Source organism: Hirundo rustica, chromosome 1 (assembly GCF_015227805.2).
Source record: "Hirundo rustica isolate bHirRus1 chromosome 1, bHirRus1.pri.v3, whole genome shotgun sequence".
Taxonomy (NCBI): domain Eukaryota; kingdom Metazoa; phylum Chordata; class Aves; order Passeriformes; family Hirundinidae; genus Hirundo; species Hirundo rustica.
In genome coordinates, this window is record NC_053450.1 from 8,229,829 (window position 1) to 8,254,073 (window position 24,245).

At 39.9% G+C, this 24,245-nt stretch overlaps 1 long non-coding RNA gene across 4 annotated transcripts in view; it reads left to right on the forward strand.

Annotated features, from left to right (window-relative positions):
- The window catches only part of LOC120754684 (uncharacterized), a 90,976-nt gene extending 67,271 nt beyond the window's left edge, over window positions 1–23,705 (forward strand). For 2 of the 4 annotated variants that reach the window (XR_005701522.2, XR_005701523.2), the window contains exons 6-7: window positions 10,208–10,303; window positions 21,348–23,705. This is a non-coding gene — a long non-coding RNA (uncharacterized LOC120754684). The remainder of the gene's footprint in view (window positions 1–10,207; window positions 10,304–21,347) is intronic. The other 2 variants (XR_009208035.1, XR_009208036.1) reach the window with 1 other exon arrangement.
- Window positions 23,706–24,245: the final 540 nt, after the last annotated feature.

Below are 24,245 nucleotides of genomic sequence, written 5' to 3' on the forward strand. Positions count from 1 at the left end.
CTTTGTAATCTCAGTAGAAATGAGGATTTAACTTGCTAAGTAGCACAGTTCAGGTAGGAAGAACAGAAAACATTTCCATGAAGTGCCTGTGCCAGTGGGGTGTGAGAAGCAACCAGAAGGCAACCTGGAGCTCAGATCTCCACTCTGTAATGAAACTCAGCTGTGAAATACAAAAGAACATTACCTGGTTTGATCCAAAGAATATTAATGAACTTCATGCACATACATTCATCCACTGGTGGTCAAGCTGAGAGGATCAACCTGTCCCAGCTGAGTTTTTGCATAAATCCAAAGTGAAGAAGCATATGACTGGTGATGGCTGAGTGAGAAATATTCACCTCGGTATTTTTGCAGTGCACAGTGATATCCTCTGATGATTTACCAATGTTGTCTTCTCAAGGACTCTTGAAAAGAACCAGGTGAAGTGTCAGGGCAGTTATCTATCATTGAGAAGTCTGTTCAAAAGTGTTGTAATTTACCATTCATTTCAATGAAAACATTCAAATAAACTTGAGTTCAAAGACCCCAAAATCAGACCTTTTCTGAGTTGAGTGAACCTCAGGAGTGGGGTATTACTAGTTTCTTAATTGACCTCTCAGGAAAGTTTTGCTCATGACATTCAGCACTTCAGGAAACACTACAGTGTCTCATGCACTGGTGGCTGAATCACAAGGCTGAGGCTAGAAAACGTGAGCTCTGCTGCTGGACCATGGTTGTGGCCATGAAGCCTTTAGTCAGTGACCCACTGGTCTGCAGGGTGTTTAGACAACATCCCCTCAGGCAGGAGCCTTGTCCTTTGGCTATGTGGGAACATGGACATGGACAGATAAAACCCAGTGCTGTAAGACAATACTGGAGAAAGCTGATTTTTCCAACTGACTTCTGTACCCAGGTTCTGCTTCAGATATGGTTTGTATACTTAAGATAGTACAAGTACTGGCAAAATTAGGCAGACTATGCTTCAGAGGAAACAAGACAGCTAACAGTTCAGAGCTGCAGGAAATTTAAAGAGAGGAGTGGCACAATTAATTGATTTGATATGGGAATTTTCTTCTTTATTTTAAATAATAGAGCATTTTGTTACATCACGTGTGTTCAGGTCAACTTCTGTTTCATTTGGCCCTTTCAGAGCTGGCCAGTATAGCCTTACTTTTGAAATGCCATCCACCATTTGCTCTGGACCAGCAAGGAGAAGCTGTGTTTCCAGCAGACACGCTGAACTTCAGCAGGCCAGCAGCATTCTTTAACTCATTGATAACATAATCACAATAAGCCCTGCCAAGGTTTTATTGCTGATTATTATTCTGTCATTTTCCCTGCTTTCACCTCACATGTCGTTGACTCCTGGTTGCCACGGGGATGCTACACAGTATTAATCTAACTTTAGATTAGCCTTGTAACCTTGCATACTTTAAAATTCTTTAGGTTTCTTAGCAACTCAGCTGAGTATCTGGATCTCTCAGCTATTCTCTTAGACAGGGATAGAATGGGTTTGTCGTCCCTGAAAGCACTCAATGCCTGTTAACCTGTGATGAGGGAGAGGATGATGCTTTGCCCACCTGTGCCCATCCATACTCTTTTCCACAGACCTGTTGATGTTCACTGAAGTTACTTCAGCATTAAGAAAGTTCTCACACAAAGAAGCGTTTCCAGGATGAAGTCCTGCGAGCTTTGCACTGCAATAGAACTTAAAACAAACAAACAAACAAACAAACAAACAAAAAACAACAACAAAAAAACAGGAACAAAAGCAGAATATGGAGAGTATATTAATAAATGAAATACTTAGAATTCTGAAAAAAAACCCCAAACCCTTGAAAAAATGGAGGTTGGACAAAAAGATGACAAGGATATCCATTCCCATATGAAAGCAGTATTGTACAACTGAACCTCAAAAACTCTTTCAACCAATCATTTTCTAACCAAGAAACTTTCAAATGTTGTAGATGGGACACTGACTGTAAATTATCCTTGATTCAACTCCATAGCAGAAAACAGAAGGATCATCTCTAATGATTCAGTGTCACAAAAGTTCCCCATGCAAGGGGAGGAAAGGAGGGGAAATCTTTAGTCAGCAGCATTCATCCATTCGTCTCTTGCTGTACAAATCCCAGCACTCCTGAGTGTTAAAAAGGGACCTTTGGAATGGACAGAACTGCAACAGGAAAACTTTATTAAGTCCTCAAGCAAGATGAGCCTACACTATGAAATAATCTTTCACTATTTTTCAACTGCCCATTTACAGAAGATGGGTATGAGGTTATGTCCATTTGGTTCAGGCTATTTAGGGATGCCTCAGATATTTACAGAAATATCTGTCAGTCACAGAATAATGGATGTATAAAATGGAAACCACAAGGGAGTGTTACCTATTTTAATCGCTTATGTTACCATGCTGAAGGATGTCTCAGGGAACAGGGGCAAGCAGCAGTTCCACTCCTCTCCTCCTCCATGCTTGAGGAATAATTGGGATAATTTCTTTAGTATCACTGCTATAGTCGCCACACTGTGAATTTATTTGGGTTTCACATCCATCACAAGGGTGGAATCAGGCCAGTTTTAGTTTCTCCTTCTAGGCTGTCATGTAGCATTAGATGGTAAGATATTCTAAATTAAACACAGATTGAAAAAAAACCCCTGCAATCCATAACTTCTCACCATGCCTTGCTCTGTTTTTTGGGGTAGTTAATTTCATATAGCTCCAAGCTCTCTTTTTCCTCTTTGTAATATAGCAAGATGTTTATGTCTATGTACCCCTTTTACCCTACCAAAAAGTCAACACGAATATTCTGATAATCAGCTCATTGGTAAATATCATTGGGAATGGTGAAACTCAGAGTATAGTTTTCTCTGATGAAAGGAAATTAAAAAAAAAACAACCCAAGTTATGATGAGAGCAGCTCTGAAGAACTCAGAGGAGTTGCACCAGGTATGGGATTGCTCTGAAGTTTTTTTTGTCCTTTTATCAGAATCTGAGTTTGCTAAATAAAAATGCTATGGTATTTAATATTTCAATTATTAGTCTGCATGTCTTCGGAAAACAAATGTGATTCAAGGGGATTCTCAGAAATGGGCTGAATTTATTAACAGTTTGAATTACATTAAGTTTCAGTTCACTGTGTGTAACATGAAAGGAGTTATCTCATTTCTAAAATTATCCTTACTCTTTACATGGGCACTGAAATGCTCCTAGTGAAACCAGTGGGAGTTTTAGTTGAAAGTCTAGATTTAAAAGAGGATGAAATAAAGCTGGGTGGGATCGTAATTGCTACTACCAAATCTGAATATTGAACAATATATCACAGAATCATACAACGGTTTGGGTCAGAAGGGACTTAAAGATCATCTTGTTCCAACCCCCTTCTGTGGGCAGGGACATCTTCCACTAGACCGGGTTGCTCAGAGCCCCAGCCTGGACTTGAATCCTTCTAGAGGACAGGGCATTCACAGTTTCTCTGGGCAACCTGTTCCAGTGTCTCACCACCATCACAACATAGAATTTCTTCCCAACACCTATTCAAAACCTGCTCTCCTTCAGTTAAAAGCCATTTGCCCTTTTCTATCACTGCATGCCCTCATCCCTCTCCAGCTTTGTTGTAGCCCTTTTAGGTACCAGAAAGTACTACAAGTTCACTCTGGAACCTTCTCCAGGCCACACATCCCCAACCCTCTCAGTCTGTCTTTACGTGAAAGGTGCCCCAACCAAAGGTCCCATTCCTTCTTATACTGAGGGCCCTAGAGATGGACACAGCACTCCATGCGGGGTCTCACAAAAGTGGAGGGGGAGAATCACCTCCCTTGACTTGCTCCCCACATTGCTTTTGCTGCAGCCCAGGACATATTTGGCTTTCTGGGCTGCACAAGCACATTGTTGGGTCATTTTGACTTTTTCATTCACCACCATGCCTTTCTCCTCAGGGCTGCTCTCCATTCTCTGCATTTGTGCTTGGGATTGCCCTGACACAGGTGCAGGACCTTGCATTTGACCTTGTTTAACTTCCTGATTTTCACAGGATCCCACCTCTTAAGTGTGTCAAAATTCCTCTGGGTGGGATCCCATTCCTCCAGAGTGTCAGTTGAACCACTCAACTGTTGTATGTGTGTATCCATACAGAAAGATAGATAATTATTCTGCTTCTCATTCCACTGATTTCCACAGAGTGATATTCAGGGCTAATCTACCTTCAAGTTATGTTACAGGAACTCAGACAAAAGAATAAAAAAAAAAGACTAAGAAAAGTCTGTGTTAGCCAAAAGTAACTGTGCTTGTATAGTTAACTGGTAATCCGAGATGTGAGGAATTATAACTATACCTCAGAAAAGCAAAATTTCATTTGTTCTTCTTATAAATCAAAGCACAGGGGAGTGATTATCAACAGGTTGATTCAAATACAATATTACTTACTTCTGCTTGAAATAAATTTGAATGTTACCAAACAAGAGTTTGAGCTTGTCTAAACCCTCTTGCAAATGAGACTGCTGCTTGCATGACCCCAGCTGGCTTAAGCTCAATTTTGTTTTATGATTATCTCTGCATCTCAGAGATTGAAAACATCCATGTGTTCAAACAGTTTGTGTTGGTCTGTAAAACCTTAGACAAAGCAGAGAAAGTAGAGCAAAGCCAAGGCAGAGTTGTTTAATATCTGGGCTGTTTAGTATTCAGTCAGCTTTCATGCTGTAGGATGATGACTGCTAGAACTGTTGAAAATTCAGAGCAAGCCTGTGGAAATAATCACAAATAGTGCACAACATAACAGGAAGTGGAGCAGGTCCTGCTTGTTCTGTGTCTGGCATAGTTTTACAATACCAGAGGACATCTGGGCCATTGTCCATTTTTGAATATTTTTCCACATGGATTAGGCCAAGGCAGATAGACATCACTTCAGAAAACAGCTTTCCTTAGTAATACTTTCCCTTTGTTATAAGTAAAATAAATGAAAGTATTTTTCCTTGAACAGTATTCCTGCTGTCAGGAACACAGACAGCTATTTACCTTCCCAGCAAACCACCTCCTTTTTGCTGACTGCCATTCTATTTATATGGAGTCTGCTTGGTAAACGAAAGATTTATTCTTTTCTCAGGAAAGGGTCAGCACTTTTTCTAGGCACAAATTCCATCTGCTGTCAGATCCCTTATATGAGCTAATAGTCAAATACAGATGGGGGATGATTTTCTTCAGGAAACCAAGTCTGCCTCAGTAGAGGAGAAGAGAATAGTTTATAAATGTCCAAGAGAATTAGCAATTTTTTCAGATCTCTTTTGAAGGATTCTAGTTCCTAGATGGGCTTTGTTTTGTAGTAGTTTTAGCTTGGGGTGTTTTTCAGGTTTTGATCCAATTCCTGCAAGTCCTGACTCTTGGGAGCATGTATAGACAGAAGTCCTTGTCCAGTTACATCAGGTTCTAGGGAAAGAGTACAGCAGCTTGGATTTCCTTACAAACTGAAAATATACCCAACAAAATGGATAAATGCTGTAACCTCTCACTGCCTGGGGCTCCACAGTACCTGAAGTTCTCTGCTGTCAGTCCTTAAGCCTGAGGTTAGCTTATGAAGCTGCTGTGCCACAGTCACATTTTTTACAGCACAGATGTGCTGGGGTGCTGCTGCCTGACTCCCCGAGCTGCTTCTGGGGAAATGGAGCTCAAGCCACCCTGGCTGATGTGCTGGAACAGCACCACAAATACAGACAGACACTGGTTTGGTCCATTCATTGCACTGTAAATTTTAGTGAGAGTTCCTGTTGTATCCTAATGTGAACGGTCTTGGTTGAGCTTGTTTACCTTGAGTGGAATCATTAGAGGCAATGTCTTTGTGCATAGGGAAATGATGTGAAGATGTGAGCAGCACCTGTAGGCCAGGAAGCTGTAGAAACTAAGCAGCCTGTCTCTGTGTCTGAAGTAATTTGTTCTGTTGAAGGACAAGACCTGCTGATTTATCTACATCACCACGTTGCCCTGATTTGCCCTTAGACCTGAGCCAGTGTTTCCTGCACTGATTTTATTTGCCTTAGTCTTCTGGGACAATGTCTTTTATCAGCAACCACCTTCATAACAATCCCAATACCTGCCTTTGTCTTGATGTGTAACAAATTTGTGTCCAACTGCACCAACAACAATGTGGTTGTTATAAATGAATTTATGTCTGCGGTTTCAGTTGTACGGTTTGGGTTCGGGTGTTCTCATTTTGGTTGTATAGTTTGGGTTTGGGTTTTCTCGTTTTGGTTGTACAGTCTAGGTTCAGGAAAGGGAAAAGCAAAGTATGTAGGCATTCCGCAGCAGAGCTGCAGAATAGAAAGGGGAGGAAGAAGGGGAAAGGGGGACCATAGCGACTCCTCCAGATGGACAGCTTTGGTGGCCAAACACCTCCTGAGTCCAAGCCACGGTGACCACAAATCACACAATGCCCCGTGAGGCAGGAGGCGGATCCTGGACACGAGCCAACCCAGAGCCTGGAAGCGGGAAAGATTGGCCCAAGGACAGTGACCTCAGAGGAGGGAACCAATGGGAAGGATAGATGGTAGAATAAAAGGAGATACTCAGGAGAACCTGTGTCCCCCCGCCAGCAGACTGTTGTACATGGTGTACCTCTGCCTCAGTGAGAAGAAGGGCCACTCCCCTCTCCTTGCTCCCCAGATTTTAGTGATTGGGTGTTTATTAAAACCAGTTAAACCTGTTCAATTGTGACTGGAGCGAATTATTACACAGTGATTTAGAGCAAGGATTCACATTGCACTGAGTCCTGTGGGGCACTGGCTTCATGCAGCCTCAAGTGAGAGGGCAGTGGATATAACATTCATCACGTACAGCCTTAGCCAGAGGTGTGTGTCCTCACACACAACACACACACAAACTGTGCCACACTCTTGTGAACGCAGAGAGCTCCTTTCTGACAGAGTGGTTGCACTCCTCTGCTGTCACATTCTGAAATTCCCATTAAAATTCTGCATGAATTAGTCTCAATCAAATTTATGGTACTTTTCTTATTAAGATGGCATTATATTTTTCTCATTTTGTTTTGGATGTCAAATCCATTGCACTTTTCACTCTCCTCTCTAAACTCTGTTCTTGCAGACAGGTCAGGACCTCTTAATTGGATGCAGTTTTCAACCATTCATTCAGACTTTCTAGAAATAATTCCACTTAGCTTGGTATCAAATTCCATGTATGTCTCTACCATATATTAATATTAATAATATTACTTAACAAGTAACATCAAGCTTCTCAGTATTTATAAATATATTTTGTTTTATCTGCTTTAGTCCACTACATCATTGCTATTTGTCTTCACATCTCAATGCTTGACTTCCATTTTATTAATACTGGTAGACCTTTCCTTTGTTGTGGTGATAACAGTTTAAAATATGCCACTTCATATTTACTTTGTTGTTTCTACACATGATCATGAAGATGATAGGAGAAAATCCCTGATCTGTTATGCCAACCTGTGTTCTGGGGATGGTGTTTTGAGGGTAGAGTTTTTGCCAGCTGATGTGTCCAAAAGAATTTGTATTGTTACATAAGGTAGATTGTTTCTAAACCATAGCTGATCATTGGAATCAGATCCAGGGTGGCCTTGAAACTGAATTTCTAATCTTTATCATACATACAGATTAATTATTTCAGTGAGACAGGTCGATGTTGCCAATGACAAGACTATGTATTTTTCTTGTGCTGGATACCTTAGAAATGGACCAAAAACTTCATAATCATAAGAATATAGAAAGGTTTGGGGTGGAAGGGAACTAAAGAATCATCTTGCTCCAACCCCCCTGCCATGGGCAGGGACACCTTCCATGAGACCAGGTTGCTCAAAGCCTCATCCAACCTGACCTTGAACACTGCCAGGGATGGGGCAGCCACAGCTCCCTGGGCAGATCCTCACACTGTGACAGTGCCTCACACTGTCACAATAAAGAATTTTTTCCTAATAATGACCCTGTGAATACATAATCTGACCCTTGCATACACTTTGCTTTTTACATACTAACAGTACCTAACCCACAGAGAACAGATGAAGTTCTTGGTGATATTTTTTGTCTTAGTCACTGGGTCAGGAATATATAATGTATGTTTTCTAAAAAACATCAATATTAAATCTCTAATGCTCATATCCTATCCAAAGTCAAATATCACTCATTTTGAAAGTTAGTAAAAATGCCTTTTGCAACTGTCTTTATCTCTGTTTTGACCTCTAAATCACAGATGCAGTAACAAGAAACATGGAGATTTTTTGGAAGTGTTTATACAACACTAAACCACTTAAAGGAATGGGTCAATATGGATCAATAATGGAAAACAGTGTAAGTAACACTGCAAATAAAAGACAAAAAAATCCCTCCAAACTTGTCCAGAAGATAAATGACAGGTTGTCACCATTAATTTATTTATTTTTATTTTTACTTTAAATTTCTTTTTTCCAGAGTAGATATAGAACATTTCATTGCTACAAGTCAGGACAATAGTGGAGGGCAATTGTGAGAATTACTATTAGTCTCCAAACAGGACATTAAAAAACCTTGATATGTTTAAGGCTTCAAGACTAACTGTTACCTCCTTGTTGATGTATTATACAGAAATGTAATAAAATTTTCATTTCACTAACATCAGTGATTTAACTTCTGTCTCATCTTCTTCAGCTATATTCGTGAAGTTCTTTGTACTCCCTATAAACTGCAAAATTAAAAAACAGAAACTAAAACTGCTTGTATGAAGTCTTGCAGACCTGTAATGCAGCTGGGAACACACTGGTCTTCTCTTGTTCCAATTGAAACATCTCATTGTAGGTGATCATAAAGACATTTAACTGAGTGGCCTAAATATGAGCTTCTTGTGTCCTTTGGGATTCTGTGGGCTGTCCCAGCCCCAAGAAAGCATGAGTCACCAATAGGTCTCAGGGAAGATTTAATTCCCATGTGGATGTCTTGGCTAGCTGGACTGGGTTCTGATGTCACCCAGTGTTTATCGTTTGAAAGAGGGGAAAAAAAAGAAAACAACAACCCCCACCCCCAAAAAACCCCAAAAAACCCAAACAAACAAAACAAAACAAACAAACAAAAAAACCCCCCACAAACAAACAAACCAAAACCCACAAAAAAACCCCACTGAAACAAAACAAAAAAAGAGCAGTGTGTGGCAGTCTGTGGTCTAGAGTTCAGGCTCTCATGGAAATCCAGACCCTAAAGCTGGTGGAGCCCAGGAATCTGTTGAGGTAGATTTTTGGTGTGGAGTAGCAAGTGTCTGCTGGGAGTTGGAATGCCTGAGGGCGCCAGGCACACCCCAGGGAGATGGCAGTTCCCTTACTGAGCCTATATATTTCCTCAGCATGTCTTTGAGACTTGGATGAGAGTGCTCCATGGTGCCGTGTTTGGTTTGAGGTATGGGTTTGTTGATAACATGGGAAATTACTTGTTCTGAGGCAGATCTACAGAGCCTGAGTCTTTTCCATCTTCTGTTTATATGAGCTAATATCTCAGGTTTAGTATTTGTGCACGGAATTATATGGCACAGCTCCAAATCTCATTGCCTGCAGCAGAAAAACAACTCAGATTGGAGATTTCACTTCAGTGCACTTTGTACTTTGTATTCTTGAACAACTCTTGATGCATCAAGGAGTATGTGTGTATTCTGCAACTATAATTTTATTTAACAGAAGGAAAAATGTATAATTTAGATTTTCCCTTGCTTTTTTTTTTTTTTTTTTTTTTTTTTTTTTTTTTTTTTTTTTTTTTTTTTTTTTTGTCTATATGGTCAATTTACTTTTCTTTTCCTACCTTTTTGTTTCCACTGGAAATCAAAACTGTTTTAAAAGACCCAGTCTGCTAAACTAGGCAAATTTTGTCCCCAGAAATGTTAATTAAATGGCACCACAGTTTATTTTGGTCTATTGCATTGAGTTCTGACCAGAATTTCTGAGTAACATTGTGGCAGTCCTTGTACTCAGCACATTGCTCAGAGATTGAATGTTGGGATATTTGGTCCACACTCCATCTTCTCCATGGTGCCCCTCAGTCTGTGCTAAGGAAGGTAGCACTGGTGCCCCTGGCTGGGGAAACAAGACAGACACACATGATTTGGGCAGATCAGAGCTCTATTTCCCTTCCCCAGTGCAGGGATCAGGTGCCACACTGCTCAACAGGGACTTCTCAAGTAACCACGACCTCACCACTTTCTTCACCATATATTCCACATTTCCCACCTTTCCCCTCCCAGGTGAATAGCTCGCTGCTGTGTTCCTCTTTCCTGTGGGGCCTGGTTTTCCTGATTTAACACTCCTCTGACCATCTTGGCCTTCACGAGTCACTGCTGGTAAGAAGTACACTGATTTTTATAACCTCTGGTATTTTTCACTCACTGAAGTTCCTAATATTTAATACCTTTTACTTCCTAGGTTCTCCATTATTGTGTTATTGGCTTAACTCCACTTTGGCTTAGGCTACCTGTTTTTCCTCTTCCATTGCTTGCAGCAATGAACAATGTCACACTTTTACCTTGCAGGATTAACCTCAGGCCAGGTCTGGCTATCTTCATGCCTGCTTTACCTAATTTTTACATGCATTGCAGTTTCTTTCTTTAGAAATAATTAGAGAGAAAATAAGTAGAGAGAAATGATGCTATGTTTAACAGAGAAATCTCCTGGTGTGCAAAAGTAATTGATAATAGCACAGATTCACAAATTAGATTTAATTGCCAGTATGAATCAGATGTTTCTGCTTCTGGTTTCCTTAAAGTTGTTCCTCCTGTGTGAAGCACTGCAATTTGTAGAACTTTTCAGGCCCTGTGACAACAGAGATATTTTCTTTTCTAGTTCTGTCATCAGATATTTACCTTGCAGTGGCCAATTCACACTCAGACCCCTGACCACTAACAAAGCTTCTGGCTTTGGCTTCAGTTTGGTTTGCTGGCACTGAGACTTCACCCACCTTGATGTTCAGGTGTTGGCAGAGGAAGTTGTAAATCCAACCCACCTCACTTATATATGACACGTTGACTACTGTTGAGTAGCAATAGTTCAGGATGCTTACTGGTCCTGTTTGCATTGGTGAGCGTGACCAATGCTTTTGGGAAGATTTTCACAATTATGAGGAGGCTTTGCAAAGACTGATAGTGGTGTTGGTATTTGGAGGAAAGTCCTCAAAATAGACAGTGAAGACAAGAAAGCCTGGTTCCTCTGAGCCCTGGGTGAGGTGGCCAATTTGAAAGAGGCACAGAAAGTCCAGCTGTAGTCATGTCCTTTGTAGTTAATCTGTGAGTGCTGAGGAGACCCTATGGCAATGTTTGCACTTAGAGATGAATGTGTCTAGGAATATCCCTGGGCACTGAGGCCAACTGGCATGTTTTTAATAAACTCTCCCAGCCTCCAAAGCAGGGTGGTTCCATACACATCATGTCCTGGGAATGGCCCCCAAACTACATTAATGTGCAGGCAGTGCTCTGGAGCTTTTGGGAGACAGTTAATAACAGGCTGAAATTGCATCAGGGACTGTTCAAACAGCCCCACAGTACAATCTGCCACATTTCCATGACCAAGAACCTTCCCCAGCTTTATCTAATTTATTCCTATAATCAGGGTGCCTATGCAGCAAAGTCATCCTCCTGCAGCACAAAGCACTCTGAGTGCATATGCCTGTGCCAAGGCATGGGTGGAAATAGATCCACAAAAGCCAGAGCTTAAGAGGTGCAACCTGGCCATAGAATTCCCTTGTATTTCATGCTTGACAGGTGATGTAGGCATTGCTCACACTGATTGGAACCAGAGAGTGAAAACTTCATCCTCGGTACTGAGCAAAGTAAACACTCAGTCATTAGTCATAAATCTGGGACATATTCTCAGCATTACATAGGGATTGGAAGATTTCTTTCCGTGCCATGGAACACTTGAAAGGTATCAGGCTGTCACAGTACTGCCTGTCTTTTAAAAAACTCAGGTTCAAACTAGCAGGGAGAACTATATCTGGCTAGTGGTAAAGAAACAACCTTGCAGAATTGTGCATGCCATTAAATAAATGAAGTATCTGGGTATTATTTTGTCAGTGAATCTTAGTCTGTTCAAAATATTGTTACTTCTGTGACTTGTGAATCATAAGTGGCTCAATTCTGAGTTATAAAAATAATACATTAATCCAGGTCTGTGGGAGTTAAACTGACATCAAAAGCAGTAAAGACATTGAATTTAACTTTACTACTGTAAGGGGAAATTTGTAATTGAAAGAAAACCTTCTGCAGAAAGGAGCTGTTGAGCTCAGTGATCTGATAACAGCAGAATTTTAGCATGAAATGCTCTGTGACCAACAAAGAGCAGCTTGTGAAAATACAGTTCATTCTTCAATTTATTGTGTTCAGCTTCTTTTTCTGTCAATATAGCCCCCAGGCTAAATCTTTGCTGACAACAATAAATCCCCCCAAAAAACATTCCTGCAGACTCTCTTTGCCCTGCTGCCACCCACATAGCAACCTGCTGTGTTCTGGGGAAAACACTGAAGTTTTGATTACAATCATTGCTCAGATTACATTACAATGATACCAAAACCAAGCAGGAGTTGAAAGAAGGTCTTTTACAAGAAATCATCAGAGAATTGGTCTCTCAAAAGTATGAAAGGCATTAGAGAGATGATGAAATTTTGTAGTCAAGCAACATTTTGGTTTTGAGGGAATATTTGGTTTCACAAAAAGAACAACAGAAAATAAAACTTTATGAAATGTTCCACAGAAAGGTTGTGTCATTGAGAAAACACCAGGATATGGCTATGAAAACTGTCATCCTTAAGGAGGGAGAATATTTATGACAAACACAACTGCTACAAGAGGGAAAGAAATTGTTTTAACAGCAGTGTCATAATTTCATTTATGGGAGCATGAATATCTCCCTATCAAATACTAAACACAGGGTCAGAAAGACACCTAGTAATAAAAATAATTATAACAAATACCATCTTCCTCCATTCACATCTCTGTTTTGACATCATCATGTGTTTGCTTTTATCTCAGGTTACATTACTGAGTTCAGGCAGGTAACTGTTCTATATAGCAGTAGAAGAACTGGTAATTCTCACCCAGGACCCATGAATGCCTCTCTCAAGGGCTTAATCACCAGAGCATTCAAGTGTACCTGCCTGTCTGTAAAAGTCTGCCAACAGCATGAAACAGGGCTGTTTCCTAGGACCCAGAATGGTACCTGGTCAATTCTGGGCACCACTGAGATGCAAAAGTATAAATAATATTTATTTAAACTGGAGATAAATATGGCCTTGTGAGTTTTGGGTCCAGGGTGACTCCATTATTAGGACATAGATCCACTATTTCTCTCTTATCTATGCTTAGCAGTAATATGATGACATAGACATCTCCAGAAAAGAACAATGATTCTGCAATTAGCAGGCTTAGAATTTGATATCCCTAGTTCATAGATCAGCTCCTGCATGGAAAAATGAAGTAGATCTCTCAAAGGATGACATTTTGACTATTGCTATTACTGTTACCATCCAGCACTGAAAGACCCAGAAATCAGAAAAACAGATTTTTCTGCCTCACTGGATTCAGCAGAGCAAAGAACAGCTACACTGGGAGACACTAGAGTGGGATGGAGAAGTTCTGGATCCTCTCTAGCTCTGTCCCAAAGTTTTCATGTGAGGAGCAGCAAATCAATTAACTCTGTGAGGTTTTAAATACTCACAATCTTCTCTTCATTTCTTTATGCTATGACTCTGCTGGTTTTCTGTGCTAGGACTCCCACCAGCAGCTTGCAGCAGGCTCAGCTCAGAGTGGCTCTGCTGTAAATGTGATCACCATCAAACTCAGGGCACAGGTAAAACAATCCCAGCTGAGGAGCCCAGGGACATGGAAGAGAATACCTGCATTTATTCTCCTGTTTTTGGCTCAACAAGGGTCATACTTAAATATATGCACCTTTCTCAGAGATGTCAAGAAGCACTCAGAGAAGAGCGATTAGCAAGTGACAGTAAAATGTTGTGCCCAGGACAGAAAACTCCATCTTCCAGCAGTCACTGACTGTAAGTATCACAATTTTCAGGAGCTGCCTAATCTCATTCTTCATGTCACGTTGGAAAGGTGTGTGGAGGGACTCACTGATACCTGTTCTCCCTTCCCAGAGAGGTCCTGTTAGAGGCTGAGAGAATTTGCTGGCTAATCAGAGCTCAATCACCACTTCCAGCTGATCTTCCTCCCTCTGTAAACATCAGCCCTTCTCTATGTGCCATTTTTTGTGACAATATGTAATATCATAACAGCAGCATGCACAGCTTTGTCTGAGTTGTGAAACTGCAGCTCACAAGAGTTCACAACATGGTCAGTCAACCTTCACAAGGACTGCCAGGGAGAGCAAGAGCTGCAAAGGGATGTTTATGATTTTATCCATCTGGGAGCTGATGCTGCAGCTCTTCTGCTGCTGCCCTTGTACTTCCAGGACTGTGCTGCGTTATAACTGGAATTGTATACAAAGGAATAGAGGCCACCCAAAGGTGACACAAAGCTGAATAAACACAGCCATGGACTGCACAGAATGGCCAGACGGGGCTTCCTCTCGGCTTTGATTTATAATGAGCAGAAAAGCAGTGACCTGAGCAATTATCCATCTCTGACTGCACTGTGCTCTTTCTGCCACAGTGGTTTTTTTTGCTAGAAGACACATAGTTATTTTTACATTTGACTTTTTTTATACAGGCAGAGGCTCGCTATGATGGGTTAAGCAGACAGCTGTGCCTTCCAGTAAAGCTGGCAGCTATGACTTGCAAATATTTCTATTTATGCAGTTAAGCTGCACATTTCAAGGCTGAGCAATGCAAATTTCTTGTGTTTCTTTCCATGGTTCCTACTGGGATTTGAGGGAATTCAAGACATGAGAGATATCCAGGGCAGAACTGAGGAGGACTGTGAGGTTTTAAGATACTCCTAGATATCGTAGGATATTCGTAGAGAGGAGAGCTGCTTGTTCTATCTGTAGTACAGAACTCCTAATAGACAAACATTCTTCCTGTCCTTCCAAAAAATGGGAAAACAGATTTTAAAAAATCAGTATCTGAGCTGCCTCTAATTTTAGTTATGAATGTTCAAGCATTTATTCTAGACCCTGTAGGCACTAGACACACAAATTGAAGGTTAATGCTTGATAGTATTCTAAGCACACTTGTGTGCCATTGAGCAGTTCTTGCATACATGGGGAATCCAAATCCCATCATCCAGTTAAGTTGTGCACTGTGTTAGGTCTCACCTCACTAGTGTCAACAGTAATTATGCTCATTTATGCCCATGCTGAACTGGGTCTGTAAAATCATAAAGTAAAACTCAGATATCATCACACAAGCAAGATTCCCATGGACAACATCATGGCACTTACTTTACAAGTATCAGGGTTTGGCCTATAGAAAAGTAAAAGAGCTAGGTGATCCCTCACTCTTATCATATGAGGTGGTTTTCCACAGTTTCATGGTCCCATTTATTCCTCTTTTCACCAGGTTTTGTGATGAATCTTCCACTGTTTATTCACAACTCCCTGTTCACCCTCATCGACAGGGAGAGTTCCCTGGTACTCAGCTTTGATTTTCTTTCACTAGGCTTCCTTACATAATTTCCACTCGTCTTTAACATGTTACTGAATACATCTTTCTAAAAAATTTCCCCACCAGAGTAGATGCAGAAGGGGGTTTCAAAAGATATCAGTATTAATACAGGATTTAAAATAAAAATGAGGGGACCTGGAAGATTTTATTTCAAAAATTAATATCATTAAACATTGATAAAAAAAAAAAAAATCTAAATTTCCAAATATTTCAGACCTCATCAAGCAGAAATCACTGATTGGCATAGTCTGCAACTCTGCCTAACTATTAATGACCCTGGTCTTCTCAGGACACCTCTGTGCCATTCTCCTTTGCAAGCAGCAAATATAGAAATGATCCTTCAGGAAACTGATGTGGTAATGTAGAGCAATACTTCAACTTTCAGTCTTTACCTAAAAGATGTTATGAAAGAATGCAGGCTGCCCTAGAAACCTGGGACAGGTTTCACCTGAGGTTCTTGCCTCATCTCAAGTGCTATGCTCAGCTTAGGGAGCTACAATAAAATAAATTAATATTAATGTAAGCTATTGGAGGGAATCCAAAGGGTGGCTGTGAAGATGGTGAGGGGCTTGGAGGGGAAGACAGAGGAGCAGCTGAAGTCCCTTGGTCTGTCCAGCCAGGAGAAGAAGAGATTGAGGGGACCCCTCAATGTGGTCTTCAACATCCCCATGGGGGGAAGTGGAGGGCAGGCACTGATCTCTTCTCTCTCCTGACCAGTGACAACACTCAAGGGAATGGCATGAAGCTGTGTCAGGGGAGGTTCAGGCTGGATATCAGGATAAGGTTCTTCACCCAGAGGGTGGGTGGCCACTGGAACAGGCTCCCCAGGGAAGTGGTCACAGTACCAAGCCTGACAGAGTTCAAGAAGTGTTTGGACAATGCTGTCAGGTATATGGTGTGATTCTTGGGGATGGTGCTGTGCAGGACCAGGAATTGGAGTTGATGATCCTTGTGGATCTCTTCCAACTCAGAATATTCTCTGATTTGAATTATAATTGCATTGCATATTTGTTGACACTTCCTCAGAAGGCTGTTTAAGATCCTTTTTACTTGTTGAGCCTTAGAAGTATTTTTATCTCATTTAGACAGCAGCAGTCTGAAGATTAAACTGACCTTTATGAAACTGATGTTTGTTTCTTAACTATATACAGATTGTGTGCAAAGCAAACAAAAAAAATGTCTTTTGGTATGTCTGCATGGAGACACCAAGCACTTTCACTTTCTTTCAAAAATTTTTCTGATTTACAGAATCACAGAATCAAATAGATTGGAAAAGACCTCTGAGATCACCAAGTGATTCCCTTGACTGAAGACCACCTTGTCAGACAGACCATGACACTCAGTGCCATGTCCAGCTGTTTCTTGAACGTCTCCAGGGATGGTGGCTCCACCACTTTTCTTAGCAGCCAGCTGCAATGCTTGAGAACATTTTCCATTAAGAAATTCTTCCTAGTATCCAATCTAAACCTTTCCTGGTGCAATGTGAAGCCATCTCTTCTTCTTCTGTTCCTTGTTACCTGGGAGAAGAGGCTGATCCCCACCTAGATACAGCCTCCTTTCAGGCAGTTGGAGAGAGAATGATAACGTCTCCCTTGATTCTCCTTTTCTCCAGGCTGAACACCCCCTGTTCCCTCAGTTGCTCCTCAGATTTGTGCTCCAGACCCTTCCCCAGCTCTGTTGCCTTGAGCCCCTCCAGCCCATTGATGGTCTTTCTTTGGGGGCCCCAAAACTGGACACAGCACTTGAAGTGGGGTGTCACCAGTGTCCCGTACAGGGGGACAATCTCTTCCCTGGTCCTGCTGGCTATTGCTGTTACAGACCAGGTGCCATTGGCCTTCTTGGCCACCTGGGCACACACTGGCTCATGTTCAGGTGGCTGTGGACCAGCACCCCAGATCCTTTTCCTCTGGGCAGTTTTCCAGCCCCTCTACCCCCAGCCTGGAGTGCTGCCAGGGGTTGTTACTGAAGTGCAAGACCCAGCTCTTGGCCGTGTTGAACTTCCCACCGTTGGTCTCAAGCAACAGATTTGCTTGGTGGGACTTTGGTACAGCACATTAACAGTTTTAAGATTTTTTTTACTCTGTGTTCCTGTCTGACTCCTCTTCATAGTCAAAAAAATTTAAAGCAACTGCATGATGATGACATAAAAAGCCCCCAAAACACCTATGCAAAGTGTTTGGATTATTTTCCTCTGAAATAAATACATCTATACCAATAAAAAGAGAAAAGGAAAAAGTGGCCATTTGCATCATGTTAAGTGGATGGTACCACAAAACTGAAATTAGCAGAGATATAGGTAAAAAGAAGAGTTTCCCGGATTTTAAGGGAAAGAATAAGCCAGTATGTGCAAAACATAGAATATTGAAGGAAACCATGAGCAACTTTGTTACAATTTTAAGGAAAACTTAGCCTTGTCTACATGAAATGGGATTGTTTTGCTAATAAAAAGTGTTGATAAGCTTTCAAAAAATGCAATGTTGAATGTCAATGTAGACATTTTTCTTTCATCATAAAAAATACAAACTGAATTTCATCTCTGCACTGCAAGAATCAACCAGACAATTAAAAAAAAAAAAAAAAAACCAAACAAAACAAAAACACCAAAAAACCCTAAAAGAACAAAACCAAAACAAAACAAAAAAACCCCAAAAACCAAACCACAAAGTGTTTTGTTGAAGAAGGATCTGAGAAGCCTGACAGTACATTTGCTACCTGTGCCTGTGGTTCCTATGAATATCAAAAAATCAGTCAGTCTTTTTTCTTAAAATTTTTGGCAAGAATGAACTGGTATCCTTACTGGTATTTTGGGTAAATGAATTAATTTTGCCTTACTGAAGACAACAGAGACAAAACCTGGAAACCACAAAAGCAGGGTCTCCCAGGATCACAAGGATGATGTGGCCACTGATGACTGATTCTGGAAGAGATAACATGGATATAACAGCTCAGTATTCTTGTAATTACTTAGAAACTTCACAGATTTATTTATAATTCTGATTATTGAAATATACATAAAAATAAGGGAAGGTTTTAATTCTATTTTTTGCAAGCCTGAAAATTGGATCTCAGTGTAAGCAATTGCATAATGCCCAAGTGCAAAAACCTAAATAGCTATTCCAGTATTCTAAAAAAAAAAAAAAAAAAAAAAAAAAAAAAAATTAAATGTAATTTCTCTTCTGAACTAATTTATATAATTTATGTTACATATCAAATGAAATGTAGAGAATATTTTAATCATGTTGGCTTGAGATTTTGTAAATGTATACAATTTTGAGAAAAATATAAGTTGTGAGAATTATATTGTGAGAATATGGAAAAATGTCAGACAATATAAATATGCTGTTCTATTTGAATTACCACCTTTTCTCTTCCTTCTCCCAAATCTTTTCACTTAACACAACTTGGATTCACCTGGTGCGTAAAAACTCTTTAACTCTTTTATTTTAGGATTTTGTCTGAACTTCAGGCTTTGAGAATATTTCTGGCTACCATTGGTTTGGATGTCACTGCTTTCAGCTGAGAATAAGGAACTCTGGCAATAGAATTAATGTAAAGCATATTTGGCTCATTAGGGGAAGCATGAATAATAGGTCTGTTATCAATTAGCTGGTTTAATGAACTACTCCATATGTCAAGGTACTGAAGAGTTTTCTATATTTGTACATCTCTGCATCTACCTTCATGTTTGGGCTCAGGGTCCAGAGTATTTTTAAGTTGGCCTTTTCTCTTTCCTTCAGCCAATCTCTCAGAAATTCTACATTTTTTTAATTAGGGATAAAGCTATAGTCCTTTAGAATGCCAAAGGACATGGAAAATTTGTTTTAAATACTTTGAGAGTCATTAATTTTTAGCAGGAGCCCAAGGCTTTGAAAAAATATCAGTAATTTTGGAGACATTGAAGTAATTGACAAAAATCTCAAATACTGTTTTAATTCTAGGGCATTTACACTTTAAAAGTTAGGAAATTATGTACTGAGAGGCTGAGGCCATGAAGCCTTCTGAAATAAAATAATTTCAGTAAAGGATTAGCTGTTTGGGGGAGAAATAATTTCAGAGTGTGAAAACTGAATCTTTTTATCATAAAATTAAAATTGGGATAACTACATATACTCTCAATTCATCATGGCAAACCTACTATTTTGAGGACATATTGTCTGAAATATCTCCTTTAGGTGGCAGAATACTTTCACAAAATATACCAGAGCTAAAGCAACACACTTCATGAATCTGGGGCAGCAAGTACCAATATGCAACAGGATTGTATTTGTTGGTAGAGTGTGCACATCAGTGTTGTGACTTAGGACATAATAAATGAATAATAGTGAGCACTTCATTAAACTTCATACATGGATTTGAGATCTCTTTGAATGAATTTTATTCGTGCTTATTAATAAACTGAGACTGAAAGGAAATATTATTTCTTTCTACAGCTGCCTATTGTGTTGTTACACTGGAGGTGAGGCCATATTCTTCCAGGTGCACAGTGATAAGCACAAGAGGCAAGGCAAAGAAATTGCATTTTTCATTAGGTATAAGGAAGAAGGAATCTTCATGAAAGGAGTGTTCAGACACGGAAACAGCGCTGACAATAGAGGCTGAGGAACTTCCTTCTATGGAGACTCTGGGCCCATATAGGCTGACTGAAAATAGGGCTTTCTTTTCCATATTTTGTGGCCTTCTTAAAAGCAGACAGTGAATTTCCAGGGAAATGCAGATTGCAAATTGAAAACAACTGGAATAGACTGAGAGATATTGGCCTTTCAGTTCTTTACCATAGCTTGTAGCTGCTTCTGTCTAGATAACACAGCTATAAAAGGCTGATTGCTTCTGAAATAATATATTTATGTTACAGTGATATATTTAGGAAACCAGCTCCTAAAGACAATGCAAAAAAATCTTTTATACCATCAATAAGACATGAATTCTACAGAGGCATACTCTGGAGGAAGTTATTTACAAGTTTATTTTCACTACTCCATAAAGAAACTGTTAAAGCATTTCTGTCTTCAACAGCCTCCAGTGGTGGCACATGGCTTCATGGACTGATGCAAAAATGCCTCCCTTGCTGTGCTCACATTGTGCTGCTGGTGGGAGTTATAGATACAGAAGGCTTCAGCCACTTTGACACTCCACAAGTTCAGACAAATCTCATACCCCTAGATGACTGCAAATTTTGTTTTAAGTTAATGATTAATATTTTCAGAAGGAGGGAAAGGGCTTTCTAGCTGTGTTTGTCATAGGATCCTAAGAGCATTGGTATGTTGGATATTTAAAAATGCTCAGGGGAACTTGTTCATCCAGTCTGAGCAGACTTCTACAACTTATGCAAAATATGACAGTATTTGAAAATGGATTCCGAACTGACAAATTTTGCCACTTTTCTCAAGCAGGACTAAGATCTTATCCATGGAAATCCCTTCTCTTCGGCTGACCGTTTGTATGTCTGACATCTCTGATTATTTTTAGAATGTTACAGCTGCCTCCCTCCCTCCATCCCTGTTCTTCCTTCCCATAACAAGGGGAGTAAAAAGGTTGTATGGCCAAGAACTTCATTACTTAAACCAACACTGGCAATCAGTGTGATCACTCTTACTGGAGGAGAAGCATAAAGCCTTTCTGATATGTGTTTGAAAGCAGGTACTAGCAAATAAATCACTGATTTTTTAAACATTTCTGATCATCCATTTCTTTTGATAGACAATCTTATGAAAGAGAAAGTGTCCTCTATTCTATTCTGATGAAACCTTTTTTTTTTTTTTTTTTTTTTTGTCATTAAGGTTCTTCGTAAGTCAAGACAGATCCAGCATATTAAAGATGAAGATGGATGATGGCACATCTTGATTAAAAACCTTTCTCTGCAACGGTAAAGTCTTCCCCTTATGCTCAAGAGACTGAGAATGATGAGCCAACCAGCTGCTAAGTGGAAGCATCATCAGCCTGTAGAGGTCAGATCCACCTCGGAATGTATCTGAAATATACTACAGAAAACAACTTCAGGGAATTTTACTGCCATAAGCCGTAAGTCTTCATAAAGCTCCAGCTAAAACATGTCCTTTCCTTCTCCTTTTGCTTGACTGGTAGACCCAGCTCAGTGTGATCTGAATGTTCAGTACATCTGCTCTCTAACACTCTCCAACAACAACAAAAAAGTTGATGGGTTTCTTGATTTCATGGTATTTTATGCTCTTAAATGTGTGACATGTAATGAAACAGATATTTCAGATGAAGATACTAGAAAAATGTCAAACATTATCATGTTGTGTTTTGCTATAAAATACATTTGATTTTTTTTTCTCCTTGGTAATTTTCACCTAACCTTGTTTAGCTCGTAGTTGGAGATTCAATAGTCCTCAAATAACACATCTTGCATTTGTTACTATTGAACTTGATCCAATTGCTATTACACTATTTCTTTAGATCAATTAATTTCATGAAATTGTTAACTTACACTATTGACAATGTCTCTCATTTTGACCTTCTCAGCATTACTTACTCTTTTCTATTGACTATATTATAAATGAAGTTGTTATTGAGGTACTCAGTGGTGTTGATTCTGTGTTCAGACTCCCTTTATCCTGATGCTTCAACATGACCCTCTATTGCCTTCCTTTAAGTTCTTAAGAAATCTAAAATTCAGATCCCCGTCTTTTCCAATGTAGCTAAATTTTCTTGCAATAATACATTAAAAGCTTTTTACAGAAACTGCAGCTATTCCAAGTGATACATATAATTTTATTATTATTTTAGATCTTCTCTATAAGTTCTCCAGAAATTCTGAAATGGGTGTGTTCTGATACAAGCACAGAATACCAATATGGGATTTCCTCTCCCAATTTAAGATTCTATGATCTCCCTGTAGCTAATAGATTAGCAGGGGATATAAATAAAATTAACAAATCCTCCTTCAGGAATAGACAAATAGATCTCTGCTTCTATCAAGGGAGCCTGTGTTCGTTTAGATGACTACTGTTAGAGATACAAATTTATTATGACTATTCTTATTGCAGCTTCCCTAGGAATAAACCTTAATTATTTAGTATTTCATAATATAAAAGAAATCTAGATTTAAATGTTATTGGCACTCATTGCCAAAAGAAAACTGGTCCACTCCCCACAACCTGTGCATTGTCCAGACCAATTATTAAGCTGTTTTTTCCCTTGATTGTTTGTTCAGACACTGGGAGTTTCAAGTCTAGGAGCATAAGAATGCAGCAGCTTATCTTTGAACAGGGGACTGATTGAGAGAAAGAGCAGTGATCTGTTTGTTTCAGTTAGCAGCATTTGGTGTTAAGTATTTGATATATTGTAGAGAGATTAGTTGCATAAACCACAGTGGTTCTGTCTTCAGGGGTCTGCAAGGATTTATAATTCTTTCTAAAAAGATCAACAGGCAGTTGAAGTTCTGTCACCGTGACCATGACAAGGTACTTGGATCCTCAACTGTTAGAAGAGGACTTGTTCTCTGTCTTTGCTGTCCCTACTCTGTCTAGAATCAGAACAGTCCTAGAAGTAGCACTTGGACTTGAGGAGGACATCCAGCAGAGGTAGCTCCTATTACGTCTTTGTGCTCTTGGCCTTGGTGTAAACAGGACACTTGAGAAACCACAGACTGGAGGAGGCAGGGATGTGCCAAGCGCCAGCTGGATCTGCTCCCTGACAAAGTCACAGAGGCAGGAGAGCTACCACTTGTAGCTCCTCCTTTGGGCATTTTCAAATAAAGAGCTGGGACCAGTCTGCAGGTAAGGGAGAAACTGTCATCATTTGAACAAGAGAAATAATAGAAATAGTAGAAAAAGTTAGGAGATGCAGCCTGAAAAAAAAAAAAAGTTCTTTGTACTGCACACACTCTTCAGTTGCATTCTGATATCTGTGTCAAAACCTGGCAGACAGAAGTTTTGATAAAGTAAGGATATGATCTGGCTTGGAGCTGGAGTTCAGGAGTATCCTCTTTATTGTAACTGCTATGTCAAGAGGATTTTGTACCTGATATTAAGCATTTCCAGATATGAAGTCTTCAAATCCTCTAAGATACAATTAATTTACTGCCATCTGATTAAAAACAAAGAAACAAACAAAACAAAACAAAAAAACAAAACAAACAAACAAAAAAAACCAAACCCAAACAAAACTTCATGGTAGGCAAAAGTCTCTTCTAAGCAAGTCTGAGTGTCTCAATTCTGACATATGATCACTTTGGAGGCTGAAAGTTATTTAATGTTATGTCTTTATTAATAAAGCTGTTCTACCTGAATAATAAAGGCCTCTGTCTTGGTTAGCATTGCAAGATGTATTCTATTCCCAATCAGTTGGAACCGGTCGAGGAGGTGTTTTTCTTTAACTCTGGGGAGAGAGGGGGTGGGTTAATGGGCCACCTGTTAAAACCAGGTGGGGCAGTGTTTCCCATCCTCCCTCCAGGGGTTATCTTCTGTTAATGGGCCATTAAGGCTCACCACATGACTGATAAAATTCCATCATCCCATTGTGAGATGTTCCACCCAGTGGGCGGAGCCAAGCATTCCTACTTGGATAAAATCTGAGATTCAGAACATCAGGACAGCCTGTTTTCCACTGGACCCTTCTACAGGACCATCTCTACTCCAGAAGAACTACATCTGTTCCTCCAGGAGGAGTTATTTGGACTGCTACCAACACCCTGACCACCAAGGTGTCAGGTT